This window comes from Alligator sinensis, unplaced genomic scaffold, assembly GCF_000455745.1.
Source record: "Alligator sinensis unplaced genomic scaffold, ASM45574v1 scaffold308_1, whole genome shotgun sequence".
Lineage (NCBI taxonomy): Eukaryota > Metazoa > Chordata > Crocodylia > Alligatoridae > Alligator > Alligator sinensis.
The window spans coordinates 1,948,194-1,953,899 of record NW_005842041.1 but is presented as its reverse complement, the minus strand read 5'-3'; the positions used below and the strand labels follow the sequence as shown (position 1 = coordinate 1,953,899).

Genomic DNA, 5,706 nt, shown 5'->3' with positions numbered 1-5,706 from the left:
CTGCTGACTTCAACAGGAATTATTTCTGAGCAAGGAATGCATAATTTGTCCCCAAGTTCAGTCCTATTTCATAAACAGGGGAAACATTATTATATTATATCTGGCTTTGCTGGGATAAATTTGAAACCCTCATGCCTAGATTGAACTTGCAACATAGACATGTGCAAACTGATAATGTTATGCATAAAACATGCAAAGCCATTATCAGTCTTCAATATGCAAAAATGCATGCATATGAAAGACTTCATATTTCCAGACATTTTATCTGCCTCTTCTCTTCCCTGCTGCCACTGCTAAGTGGTGAGCAAAGTGTGCTGCCCTATTCAACTGGCTGCTCTGGATAATTACATGGAGAAAATGCCAGATGAAACCTCCCTGGAGATAGTCAGTTCATGTGACAATCAGTGACTGAAGTCTGAACCATCTGAAAAGCCACTAAATCTGCCTACAGAGGAGCAAAAAAAAAGCTTGAGAAAAATTGCATCTATTCATGCCCAAAACTTTAAAGGTGAGTTTTAAAGTTCCAAAGTGATCACTGGAAAGTCCAACCCATCAGTAGACTAAACTATAGAAGTCTTCTACGTTCAATCTCCTGGGCTCAATATGAAAATGTTGGTAGCATCAGAGTGATGTAACTGTGATGGTCCAGGATCTGTGCAAGGCAAGGATTTTTTGGGGGTGATAACTTTTATTAGACGAGCTGTGTGGCTGGAAAAAAGTTAGACAAGCTTTTGATATTCTTCATCAGGACTTGCATTCAAAAGCTTGTCTAACTTTTATTCCAACCAGGCAATTGATTTAATAAAAGATATCAGTCCCCCCAGAAAAAAATCCTTGCCCTTGCTTAAATCTTCTTGTTATTTTAACAGGTCTCCCTTATCGCATTTCCTTCCAGTACCCTCAATTATTTTCCTCTCCCAATTTATTTATCCTCTGTCACTAATTACATCTGTCTTCACAGTTTCTAAACTCCCACCCACCTCCAGTATTTCATTTATTCCTTTTCTTCCTTCCTATTAATTCTATCCCATACCCTTCATTTCTGCTTCTTCCCCATCCCTTCCATCCTTTCAATTCCCTATTTTGTCTAACTTCTCAGAACATACCTCACAAAGCTGTTTTTTCTGCATCAGTGACTATTCCTTCTTATATTCTTATCCATCTCTCTCTCTGACTTCTTTTGTTCTTTAATTAACGTTTCCCACCAGGACTCCTTCTTAACCCTCTCTGTGGGGAATTTCAGTGGGGAGAAGAGCGGAACTGAGTACAAAGTTTAGACACCTTAACAAGAAGGCAAGGAAGAAACCAACCATCTGGCCAAATGAGAGCGATTCAGCAGAGACAACCAGGACACAAAGTGGATGCTGAAAAGCTAGAGACACCAGCTAGAAGTTAGAGGTTGAATTAGTCTGGGTTTCTCCTAGATTGGTCCAACTAGGACACTTGGGACATACAGCTTAAATGCAAAACACTATGGCTCCTACTCAAGAAACTGGAAAATTATAAGGGGGGGGGGAAGCAAAACTTACTTGCCTGCTGATTATGGGCGACTATAATCCATTAGAGCAGTGCCCTGTAAGTAAAACTGCCATGTTACAAAAGGAGTAGGTAAGTACTGCTTTTCTCCTAATTTTTATTGACATTTCTTAGTGTTTTCGAATGTGAAACTTCAGCCATAAAAAAGTTATTTGATTTTTGGATAAACCATACAAAACAAATTGGTGGGAACTTCTCTAACCTCAGTTATAGTGCTGCTCTAGACTGTATGTCTGTATGTCTGCCGTTACTTAGAATTACTGCTTATCCTCTCAGCAGACTTCCAAGGATGTCAGACTGAGGTAAGGATCATAGAAAATCAGGGTTGGCAGGGACCTCAGGAGGTCATCTAGTCCAACCCCCTGCTCAAAGCAGGACCATCCCCAACCAGATCATCCCAGCCAAAGCTTTTTCTAGCCAGGTTTTGAAAACCTCCAAGGATGGAGCTTCCACCACCTCTCTGGGTAACCTGTTCCAGTGTTTTACTACCCTCCTAGTGAAAAAATTTTTCCTAATATCTAACCTAAACTTCCCTTGCTGCAACTTGAAACCACTGCTCCTTGTTCTGTCATCTGCCACCACTGAGAACAGTCTAGCTCTATCCACACTTGAACCCCCCATTTAGGTAGTTGAAGACTGCTATTAAATCTCCTTTCAGTCTTCTCTTCTCTAGACTAAACAAGTCGAGGTCCCTCAGTCTTTCCTCATAAGTCATGTCTCCCAGCCCCCTCACCATTTTTGTTGCCTTCTGCTGGACTCTCTCCAATTTGTCCACATCCTTTCTGTAATGGGGGCCCCAAAACTGAACACAGTACTCCAGTGACCTCACCAGTGCCAAATAGAGGGGAATAATTACTTCCCTTGACCTGCTGGCAATACTCCTACCAATTCAGCCCAGTATGTCATTAGCCTTCTTGTTAACAAGGGCACACTGTTGGCTCATATTCAGCTTATTGTCCACTGTAACCCCAAGGTCCTTTCCTACAGAGCTGCTGCCCAGCCAGTCAGCCCCGAGTCTGTACTGGTGCATGGGATTGTTCTGTCCTAAGTGCAGGACTTTAAACTTGTCCTTATTGCATTGCATGAGATTCATCATCTAGCTGAAGCATTGCCCTTCAAACAATGCATAAACTATCCTTCCTGATTATGTTAACAGAATAATTTTTTTTTCCTGCATTACAAGAACAAAGCTGGTAAGATTAAAACCCTCACCCATTTGGCTACTCTATGGTGTGTCAAACCAAATTAAGTAGTGCCCATGTCACAAACAAGTAAAACCATTCAAAACAGTTTTAGTCTGCACTAGGTTAACTAAGAGTTAACCAACAAGAAGATAGTAACAGTTTTTTTGCTGCGCATGTCAAGAAGAGATTTAACTGCGACACTAACAAGAAACGAAACTTAGCCCATGATTTATGATTGGTCAGGGTGAAAAGGGATAGCCCTGCTACAAATCCCTAGAGATAATTGGCAATTCTAATTAAATTTTTGACGTGGCGAAAAACAATTGGCTATCATACAAACAAAACCCTGCTACATTTGCGCCAAAGGGAAAGACAACTTGGTCCGCACCTTGGAGTAAATCTGACAATTTGATCAGTTGTCAGCGTCTTCCCGCCGCGACCTCCCTGGCGTACCCTTGACCCGCATGCCCGATAAGCCGGCCCGTATATGTCTGCAGAACGACCGAACGAACTCTAAGCTGTAACTAACTAAGTATATCTGACCTCCGTCTTTCACCACCTTGACGGCGTGAGTAAATAATCTTGCTTTGCAACCGATAAGCGTCCGCCTAATTAATTCCACTCCATGCGTCACAAGTACCCACCTGAAGAACCCTTAACTGCCCGGGTGGGAGTCAGGGAGAGCTGCTGTCCGGCTGCCCTGGGTCCCGACATATGGCTTACCAAGAACTCTGGTATTATATTCAGGGCAACTATATGAATCATACCAGCAATTCTTGCTAGATAAAAGGAATCGGACCCACACATTCTTTCTATTTCTGCTTCAGACTCATCTTATTGCCTTTTCTGTTAATTTTCCAGATACACATAACCGTTTCTTTTCTGGCCAACAGGTGCTGGAAGTTTCAGATACAGACATTTAAGAAGTGGTTAAAAGCTTCCTTGCAAAAAAGGTAGGAAAAAAGCTAAGAAATGTTTCAGGTCTTTTACAAGGCTAACTGGAGTAAGATGTGATACTAGTCAAACAGAATGCAACAACAAAGAAATGGTTGGAATTAATTTTAAGTCATAAGACCTTCTTCCTTGCAAGAAGGTCTTACATTTCCAAGGTCATTCTTTGACTCCTCCTTTCCCTTTAATTTTTACTAAACTTCTTAGATTCTAGTGCAGCTGCTGAGATAAGAATAACCCTGAAAACAAGAGATAACTGTGCATATTTTGTGAGAGCTTGTATTTTCTAGTTTAAATCTTGGTTTAAGTGAAAGAACAAAAGCAAATTAAACAGCAATTTTGTATTTAACAAAAGATCCAACATCTTTTCATAGATTTCATAGATGTTGGGGCTGGAAGGGACCTCGAAGTTCATCAAGTCCAGCCCCCTGCCCCAGGAGCAGGAAGTCAGCTAGGGTCAAAGGATCCCAGCAAGATAAGCATCCAAGTGTTTCTTGAATGAGTCCAGAGTAGGTGCCTGCACCACTTCTGGAGGGTCTATTCCAGGTCTTGGGGGCTCAGACACTAAAGAGTTTTTTTCTCATGTCCAGCCTAAAATGGTCTAGTGGAGAATATAGCCACATCCAGTAACACTCTGACAAGCAGAACCAAAAAAACCAAAACCTCAAAACCTCTTGCCCTATGCATGTGCATCAGCTTTTTCTTTAACACCCAATATTCCACCTTCACACTCCACTCCTGCTTATTCCATTGTTAGTAAAACCATAAACTCTGTATCAATTGACCCATGTGTGTTGTAAATGTTATAAACGAAAGTCTCTATGCACCAAGAGAAGAGAAAGACAACAAAAGAAAAAATGTGGTTATTTTGCCATTGGTGTACAGGGCAAACAGTAAGTCCAAATGCTAATAGAAGGAATCCAAGTCTATAAGGAGAATGTGACCCCTACTCCCTAATACCAGAGCTACTTCATGTGGTTTACACACCCTGACATCTCAGGAATGGGGAACAACTGCACTTTGTAGTTTCTTCCCTTTTGGATCCCACTGAATCTCTGCAAGGCTTCATGTTTGCCAGTGTAGTTTTAGCTTCTCTTGGCTCTGCCACATAACAGTTACTGAACCCTTGCATAGTGTAGAAGCCAGTGACTGCTGCTGAACACCACAACAGGACACAACAGAGGTCCAGTGTCTATGGGCATGATTCTAGACCCAACAAAGGGCAAGTGACCTGATGAATCTGCGCCTCTACTTTTCTGCAACAGGAAATCTCCGAGCAATGCTGGTGAGTTTTCTGGAGTCCTTCGTTCTCCTTCTGCAAGGTACAACATAGCCCTCCAGTTGATTACTTGCCTCATTCCCAGCCAGGCTTGGCTTATGTCACAAAGTTACGAGGGCAGATTTCTTAATGCTTGTACAGCACTTCAAAGCAAGCCTTTACCCAAGTGCTAAATATATTTACACTAGAGACTCTGTTTTACAGTTAAGATTTGTGTTCTTCTCCTCTCCTGCATGCCATAGATACAACATCACTGGTCTCACATGCCCTAGACGCATCATATTGCCTACCAGCACAAAGAGAATATGAGATAGTTATCTACTAAATGACGTTTTTTTTCCCATGGGCTTGGAGTTGTACATGTTGTGCTGCCCCTTTATACCTGTGTAAATGCTAACAAACCAGAATGAGCAGCTTTTTCCATCATATCCACTTCGCACTGTTATACAAAAACAGGTTACATGCAGGATCCTAACTAATCAGTCCCAACGTATTTTGAATAGCAACCTGGAATATTAACAGCAATTAATGGTGTATGGCTAGGCTCTTTCTGAACCTTAGTCTAGATTCTCAAAACATTCCTATTTCACTTATTTCAAGTCTTAGGAAACTGCAATGTGTTAATAGAAATTAGGTATAGTTTTCTATTTCAGTGCATCAGTAACTCACTTTGTTTGGATTAAAATTCTCTTTCAGGGTAAAATGGTCTTGGTTTAAAACATGTTTCATAGTACCCAGAATGGGGAAGGGCAGGGA

The 5,706-nt window shown here is 41.4% G+C and overlaps 1 long non-coding RNA gene across 2 annotated transcripts in view; it reads left to right on the top strand.

Moving 5' to 3' along the window:
- The first annotated feature begins 2,998 nt into the window (after positions 1 to 2,998).
- The window catches only part of LOC102369122, an 11,217-nt gene continuing 8,509 nt past the window's right edge, over positions 2,999 to 5,706 (top strand). The window contains exons 1-3 of one of the 2 annotated variants that reach the window (XR_003093807.1): positions 2,999 to 3,288; positions 3,614 to 3,673; positions 4,811 to 4,956. This is a non-coding gene — a long non-coding RNA (uncharacterized LOC102369122). Of the gene's footprint in view, positions 3,289 to 3,613; positions 3,674 to 4,805; positions 4,957 to 5,706 lie in introns of both variants that reach the window. The other variant, XR_003093808.1, reaches the window with a different exon arrangement.